The 8,702-nt window shown below is 47.4% G+C and overlaps 1 long non-coding RNA gene across 1 annotated transcript; it reads left to right on the top strand.

Moving 5' to 3' along the window:
- Nucleotides 1-2,121: 2,121 nt before the first annotated feature.
- Nucleotides 2,122-8,277, top strand: LOC114910973 (uncharacterized). The gene is made up of 4 exons (XR_003797826.1): nt 2,122-2,185; nt 3,179-3,235; nt 4,218-4,316; nt 7,802-8,277. It is a non-coding gene; the product is annotated as an uncharacterized LOC114910973 (long non-coding RNA).
- Nucleotides 8,278-8,702: the final 425 nt, after the last annotated feature.

Consider the following 8,702-nt stretch of genomic DNA (forward strand, 5'->3'; position numbering starts at 1 on the left):
TAGGACAGGCGACCAGCAGGTGTCGCCCTCCGTCAGTAGTGCGCGGCCCGCAATCTGTTGCCCCCAGCGGCCGTGCTGAGTACTGCACTTGGCTCCGGCCGCGGTTAGTCACGCGTGTGATTCACGCAGCGCGTCCCGCAGCCCTTACTCACTTCCTCAGTCGGCCCGCTGGATGTAAAGGCGGAGGAATAAATGGCTCCGTATCCAGTCATGGTTGTTTACTTACTCAATTTACTATTTACTCAGTCTGGAAAAACAATTTCATCCAACACATTCAAAATCCGAATTATATGAAGTCTCGTGGCGAAATGTAAGAATTCAAATAGAAATATGCTTATTTGTAACAAAATGACAATGCATTTATTGAAGTATAGTATATGAGCTTTGACTTGAATTAATAAGAAAAAAAGCGTATAAATCCTTCCTCGGTCGGGGAAAGTCACAAAAGTGAATATGCTGAGAGATGCGTAGAGTACCTGTGACTTCTTTGTATTACTTTATTAGTTTACTTAGGTGGTTCTTTCGGCAGCGCTAAAAGCAACGACGTCTCAAGACTCGTGAGTTATAAATTTGTACTAAAAGTGCAGCTCTTCAAAGTGAACGTGTCCGCGCGTGGTCGACTGGCACATCCAATGCCCCTCAATGAACAGCGGAGGACCGCTTGGTTCAGGCGCCGCGCCGCACTCCCGTCCCGCACCTTATATACCGTGTTTATAAATACGCGTCGCCCCGTGAGTCACTCAGTGCCGTTAATCAGCGCCCGAGCGCACAGCGCGCAGGAGCACCACCGACACAGTGACCGCAGCGAGCCGCCCGCGCGCCCTCCCACAGAAAGCGTGCGGCGGTGCACTCAGCCGGGCGCGCGCGCGGCCGCTCCAGCGCGCCTTGTTGTGCACATCATGCTCTTTTCATTTGAGAGTGAACTTGGGGGGAAAATGTGCGGAATGAAAACGTGTGTGTGTGTGTGTGTGTGTGTGTGTGTGAGAGAGAGACATTGTGAGGATTTGCAGCATTCTCGTTTTTGGTATCAATTTCATTCATCCAGCATGACAAAGGCTTAGTAACAACAAACCTGAAAACTTGGGCCGTAAAGTGATTCGGTACCGAACGCGAACACATAACATTCGTGTTACTGCAATGACACCAAATCAAATGGAGATGATAAACGCGTCAGAACAGCACTGTCTGTCCCCCACAAACGGACACTTTTTTTTGCTTGTCCCCATTTGACAGGATAATTACAAGCAACGTTACAGAAAATTTCCTTTCCTATTACACAGTAGCATCAATTGATGCTCTTGTCAGTATTTCGTTGGAAAATAATTAAAAAAAAAAAAAAAAAAAAAAAAAACTACAAGTGCTGGACTGGCGCTCGACTGAGCCGCCCGGTCAAACCCAGGGGAATAGAGGAGTTAGATACGCGCGCCGTTCAGAAATCCCCGGATGGTTCTGCGCTTAGTGGCTGCACTTGCCGCGTGAATCACGAGGCTGAGACTCGCGGCTTCAGCCCGTGCCAGGCGCGCGCGGGTCCTGTTGCGTGCGATCGCTTGACAGAATTTATGCGCGTTGCAGTGAAGGGGTTCCCGGGAGGACTCCGAGTCCCAACGGTTGTTTTGAGTATCGCGCACACAAAATTAAATATAAATATATATATATATGTATATGGATATAATTATTTGAGTAGCATTCGTTTGCTAGAAATTACTTGGAACTCTGAACTTTTAAACTTCACCTCGTCCAAACGAAAACAATATGAAATAATATTGTACCGACCCGCGTTACTGTTCTGAGCGGGAAATGTGTTTTATTGTAATTGGTTAACTTTTGGTGACGTACGGTATAGGGAATATAAGGGGGTGTTTGCGGCTGCCAAAAGGGAGAAAATGAAAAGAGTCTGGGGGCGCCAAGCAGGCTGGCAAGACGCGCAGGTTCTGGCCGAAACGGGGTCCTCGGACCGAGAGCATTTTTGTGTGCCGGTATTCGAATAAAACGTTCGGAATGAACGCTGCCTTTGCGTCCTTCTTCGCCCCATCCAAACCCACGGCGCTGCGCGCCCCAAATACGAAGAAATGGACGCTAACTTGCGTGAACTTAACCACGCGTTGCTTTTTTTACGTCAGGTTATTCACAGTTTTCCCACATTTCGCTGTGAGCTGCACTTTGACGGCGCTCCACGGAAATGAGGGTAAAATTTAAGCGATGTGAGCAGTTCGAGTCCAATGACTCTGGCTGCGTCGCGCTTCTTACTGTCGCATCGCGTTCATATGGAAAAATGTGTCTTTGGGATAGGCGAAATGAATTAACTACGTTACGGTTGTGGCGATGTCAGTATCTTGCCAGCGTAGTTTTTTTTGTCTCTTGCCAAAACTTCTAGGAATCAATGAGGAATTTGAGTAGTAAGGGTGGTGTTCCGATAGGTGGCCGACAGGGGGCGCCGCTCCTCAAGAGGATATGGAGCTCAGGTGTTCTTCACACTCTCCACTTGACTACTTTTAGCTGTAATGGCTGGATGCTTTTTTGAGTAACAGCTCTGGTGTGTGTTGTATCTGTGGCACTTTCTGTTTTTGTACACTGGCTGCTGCAGAACAGTGAGTGAACACCACCCATGGGTAAACGCGGGTGAGATGGCGGGCTGCACTCAACACCGTTGACTGAACGCAGGCTGCGGTCGGCCGTGTCGTAAATGGGCATTAAAAGAGATTATGGCAACGTTACGGAACAGCTCCTGTCATGAGTGCGGAGGTTAAGGCTCCATTCTTGGTGCATGAATACAGGAATGAATCACATGGAATGAAGTCGGTGAAAGGGCAGCGCTTTCAAGAGAACAGGGTTGTGCAAAAGCAACACGCTCATTACACACGGCGACTCGCGCCGCAGTCCCTGAACCGGTTTAGTATGGGCAGAATTATATTTAATTTTCTATAGTAATTGCAAGAATTATATTTAAAAAGTAGTACTTCTGAGCAGATTGCACACATGAAAAACTAATGGAAAAAATCATGCAGCATCAATTAATTGTGAGGAAAGTATGGAAACTAACAGACGTATGTATTAAATTTGTTTGGAAAAGTAAGGTAGGTTAAGTTTAAGAAGAAAAAAAAGTTTTGCTCTGTGTTGTGGTAGATGAGTAACAGTCAAAGTAAAGATGCCATGTGGATGTATATTATGTATATCTCAGTTGTTGCTGTCCCTGCGATCCCCGTGGCTCAGTATCTGGAGTCAGCGAAACACAAGGGTGAGCTTTGTCTTACATTATGTTTAATCATACTGAAAAACCGACATTTGTAGCACTTAATTTCCAGCGATGGTCCATCATAGAAAAAAATCACGTTTTCAGTAATTGTTCAGATGTTTAAGTTCACACAGCGCTCAACTGCCCTGCTGTGTGTGGCTGAACAGGTAAAATGTTGTCATTTACTGTATAAATGTGCCACCCGGGTTGGTTGTGAAATAATAATGCTGTACATCTACATATATTGTTTTTTCAGACTCATTTCTCTAAATTGAATGATTATTAACTGGTATTAGCTGATGTTTTTATCCCAGGTGACTTACAGTGTTAGATACACTACAGTACACTACCTACAGTCATTCACACATCTATATAGCAAATTAATGTAACACACACATACGCACAGACAAAGGGCAGTTTTGGAACTGCCACTTCCCCTGAAACACACACCTTTGTAACTGTGAGACTGACAGGAATGACATGGTGCTCCGTGGCGAGAGGAAGACCTCTTTGATTCCCATCCTGGATGTGACCAGAACCGAATACGACCTGAGACACCTGCACACGTGTCTCCGTGTTATCTGTCTGCAGGACAGCAGTTTTTGTAATGTGGAGCCCATCTTTATTGCTTTTGACACCTACGGCTCTGGAGTAAAGCCAGCATTACGTAAGAAAGAGGTGCTATGAAGTAGGTAGGGAGGTCTGTCGATGAACAGCAAACAAAAGGGTGAAAACAGCTCAGTTCTCACTTGAAATTTTCCTGTTTTTTTCCTCCCAAAAATATTATATTACAACATTGAAATACAATATTGAGTTCTTCTCTTTGTACCCAGTCTTGTAAACATTTTTAATAATATTAAAAAACACCTAGACAAAATTGAAGCTGAAGCAAAGGTTTGTGTGGACACAGCCATCCGGGGCGTGAGTTTTAGACCCCTGGCTGAGTCATTGGCATCCAGGCATTTCCTTTCTTCTCTATGTGCAGCTGACATTCTGCTCGAAGAGGGAATCCCTCAGGGGTCAGGGCTGGACCACTTCTCCCACCACGGTCGCGTACGCTGGTCAGCACTGTGACATGTCAGAGGTGAGCCAGTGCAGCGGTGCTCCTGCAAGGTGCGACAAACACCCCCTGTGTCTAGCTGGTGTTTTACGAGTCCCCATGTCTACCCATCCCATAGCCCATCTGTTGCCTTCATCGCCTCATTTTTGTTTCTGGAGGATCTGTGGTTATGACTCACCAGATGGACCATCCCACCGGCACGGCGTTTCTCAGTGAACATGAGTGACCTGCTGTGTTCGGTTCTACCGTGCTCATATTGGCTTTAGGGCTTCTTCTTGGGATCTGAGAATACTTAGGTAAAGATTGCTCAAGATCGCTCATGACTAATTCTGCTCATTTATTTCATTTACTGACTCAGATGGCGCTTTTATGCAAAAAAGACCTACAATTTTACAGATTAAAAAGCTTAATGTTTGGTTGGGGAAATAAAGGCTAATTATGTTAGTCTGTGCTAAGTGTTACCACAGAGGAACCACTCCTACTGTAGGACTTGAGCCAACAACCTTTTCCCTCCTGGTTCCCGTTCAGATGCCTTATCAAAATACTCTATGTGCCATTCTTGGGGGCTGCAGATGGCGCAGTGGTTAGAGCTGCTGCCTTGAAGGAACCAGGTTTGACTCCCATTTCCTGCTGTAGTACCCCTGAGCAAGGCACTTACCCTGAATTGATACAGTAAAAATTACACTGCTGTATAAATGGGTAAATAACTGAGTAGCTTACTACTGTAATCTGATTTGGAGAAATGCATCAACAAAATTTAGATGCAAATGTACTCTCCAGGTGTAGTGACAAGATCATGCAGATGTCAGCCAGTTTTATTTTTAAAAAACTGAAGAATTCAGTGAGGACACTTATTCTGTACACTGTTAAATAAATGTTTGATACACATTTGTTTTTCATTTTTAAAATCTTTTCTGAAGTTTTCTTGCACAACCCATCTTGAAATTCAGAAATTAAATTCAACTTTTCATCATTTTCTTAAATTTGACTGTTATTTACTGCATAAATTATTTATATTTAGTACACTTATTGCATTGTCAAAAAAAAGGAAATGCAGAAAATGATTTTTTGACAAAAATGTCACTGGTGGTACTGTGACAAGTGTCTGTCCTCATGACAGCAGTTTACCAGTCAGTAAACCTGACATGCAATGATGTCAAAACACTTCAGAAGACTATAAATATGGAAAATAAACCTGTCGGTATAGAACCCGTCGCCGTAGTTATTTGTAATTTTGTCAGCGATGTAGCTGTGAGGCAGGTTCTCGGCAATGGCTTGTTTTTCTGGCCAGACAAGTGTGAGAAATGGAAGATGCTGAGCTGAGAAAGAGGTGGCGGGGACCTGGCGGGGCACCTCTCTGGGAAAGGACAAGGTGCCATGAAGGATGGATGGCTGCAAAGGCGAACGGGAGGCAGCGGCGTGTGACAGCTGTCAGCGGGAACGGACAGCATCAGCGCAATTCGCCCGCCTTGATGTCACGGAACAAACGCGTGCTGGAACCGTAAACGGTGCAGCAGATGACATCATGTGATGTGGACGTCATGCTGTCACCTGCAGGAGGTCACAGATTTGTGGGTAGACACAGTTATTTATGTATTTATGTATTTATTTATTTATTTAGCTCACACTTTTCTCCAAAGTGACTTACAATGTTAAGCTACTTAGTTATTTATCCATTTACACAGCTGGGTAATTTTACTGGAGCAATTTAGGATAAGTACCTTGCGGCAGGGCTCCTGCAGCAAAAGGGAGGTGTCCGAAGGCAGCAGCTCTTTCTGCTACCCTATCAGCTGCCCTGTAGATGGGTACAAAGATGTAGGTATATGTGTGAATAGACAGGTAGGTAGATAAACGGCTAGATGATAGCTGGAGAAGTGATGATGGATAGACAGGGAGCTGAATGAATGGGCAGGTAGGTAGGTAGATGGGTTAGTGTGTAGAATGATGGGTAGGTAGAGAAGAACTTTATCGATCCTGAAGGGAACCGTACAGAGCTCTATGTACAGCCAGTGGTAACAAAATGTCACTGGAATAAATAAAGGGCGGAAAAGCAGCCACTGAACTGACTGGATGTAAAAAGTAAAGTAGCACCGTCAGCTCAGCAGCGCTGGGACAGTGAGGGGACTTGTCTTGGACCCTAAGGGCCGCTGGCAAGGACGAGCTCAGGTTACGCTCCTGTGATGTGACGCTCCCGCACATTTAGCGTTCAGCTTTGTTGAAAACATTAAAGAACTGGATTTTTTGGAAAATGAAACGTTGAGGCTGCCTACTAAATCCGGAACTGTGTACAATCTCAACGTGGGGAAGCGACAGCGGCTGCCACTTGCAGGAGCTCTTCCGAGGGGGACCGGGAGGGCTCGATGACCGACTCGCACGCTGCACGGCGAGAGTGACCGCGGACGACACGTTTCCCTTCCTGCATCGAGGGTGCAGGAGCCATACTGGCGGTCAGCCTGCAAGAGTGAGCGCCGACCTCGGAGAGGTCCGTTTGTGAGGGAAGTGCTGTCACATCCAAGAGGAACTGTGACTCAGCGCTTGTCGCATTTTTAGCGGCTGAATCAGCTCGTGCGGCGGAAGCGGCGCTCCCCGGCAGTTTAACATCTAAATTGCAGAAATCCGCTTGCGGTTGCGGCGGAAAGGGGGCGGGAGCTCACTTCCTCGACACCGTTAGGCGTCCCGTCCATCCGTCCTCGAGCAGGTCCCTCTCTCCCTCCCTCCCTCCCTCCCTCCAGTGACACCACCCTTCTTTTCCTCTTCTGGTTTGGTGTCACGTTTCGTGCCTCTGGTAGTGTTAACCCCTTCGGGCCACATTTGCAGACAAAGGGGCGCATGATCACCCCCCCCCCCCCCCAGCCGCCACACGCCACGCACACATGGTTCGCGTTAGGAACACACCAAGGCCCCGAGACGTCACGTCTCCCCCTTCCCTCGCGTTCCTCTGCCCTTAAGTCATCCTCGGTGTTTTCCTCCCCGTTTAAAAAACCAAACATCAGGCGTCTTTGTAAAAAGAACGACATTTTGGCCCTTTTTTTAAATGACCGGTGTAAATACATCCATAGCTCTGGTAATTAATTAATGGGCATCCGATGCTGTTACTGTGTTGCTGTTATTACTGTGTGCACATAGTTATAAAGTGACCCCCAGCCCGTGTGTGTGTGTGCGCACGCGCACTGTCTTTTGTCCCTCCAATACACACCTGTCTGTGGGTCCCCATGGCACCATTGCCCCTTATCCCGTTCTAGAGATGTGGCTGTACACACACACACACACACACACACACACACACACACACACACACACACACACACACACACAAAAGGTCAGAAACCAGCTTTCACAATAGATTGCATGGGGAACGTCCGCCACCGTGGAAAAAGTGTCGTCAGATGGGTGGGTGTGTGTGTGTGTGTGTGTGTGTAATCCAGAACTGCTACATCAGGTGATGCTAATGATGAGAAAGAAAGGATTGAGGAGCGAGCATACATTGCGCTCATTCTTTCCTTTCCCAGGAAAAAGGAGATGCTTGTGTGCACCGGCCACAGTCAGCCACGACAGAGGTAAGTAGGGATGGTGGCAGTGTGACCCAGCTGGGTAAGTGACCCGTCAGGTGACCATAGTCATAAGTCTAGGGTGCGAGGTACAAATGCCAGAGGCACTGAGCCAAGTTGCCAACAGAACCTTAACGACGCCTCCTTGTGGCGGTGAAGTGGTGTCTTTCAGCTTGATGTGACCGTCACGGATGGCCGCTTGGAGAAGAGTGACCACACGCCCCGTCTCGTGAGTAGTCTGGGGATGCGCGCTCCATCTGGAATGTTCCCCAGGAGCATGTTTTCCGACACGGGGAAGGACGGAAGGAGGAAGTGACTGGGGATGCGAGGGATGTCTGTGGAGCCTGTGGTACGGAGCGTGGGAGTTCTCCCTCTCCGGGTGTGTGACACACATAGGCGCGCACACCCACCCACCCAGCTGTTTTCAGCCAAAAGAACACTGCAAGTCTGAGTGTAGCTTAAAATGTTGTTTTTGTTGCAAAAATGTGGTTAAAGTAATTAATTAACCAACATATGAATAATATGTGCCCTGTAGAGCATGATGTGTCAGAGTGCGGCTGGGTGTGGCAGGGCCGGGGGGGACCCTGTGATCATTCACACTTGTCTGTGCTGCACATCCTCTCCATGACGCACACACGCGCACACACACTCAAGCACGCCCTACCACAGGGTGTAGAAGGTACACACTGTCTCTGTCTAGTGCATATGTGTGTGTGTGTGTGTGTGGGGAGACATGTGATGTGCCGTTGCACTTGGATGGGATTGTGACATAGAGCCATGACATGTGCCGGGGTTTGGACCTCACCGCCTCCTGTCCCCAGGCCGAATCTGTCCTTTTGCTCACTTTACACCTTTTCCACGT

Source organism: Scleropages formosus, chromosome 1, assembly GCF_900964775.1.
Source record: "Scleropages formosus chromosome 1, fSclFor1.1, whole genome shotgun sequence".
NCBI classification, from domain to species: Eukaryota; Metazoa; Chordata; class Actinopteri; order Osteoglossiformes; family Osteoglossidae; genus Scleropages; species Scleropages formosus.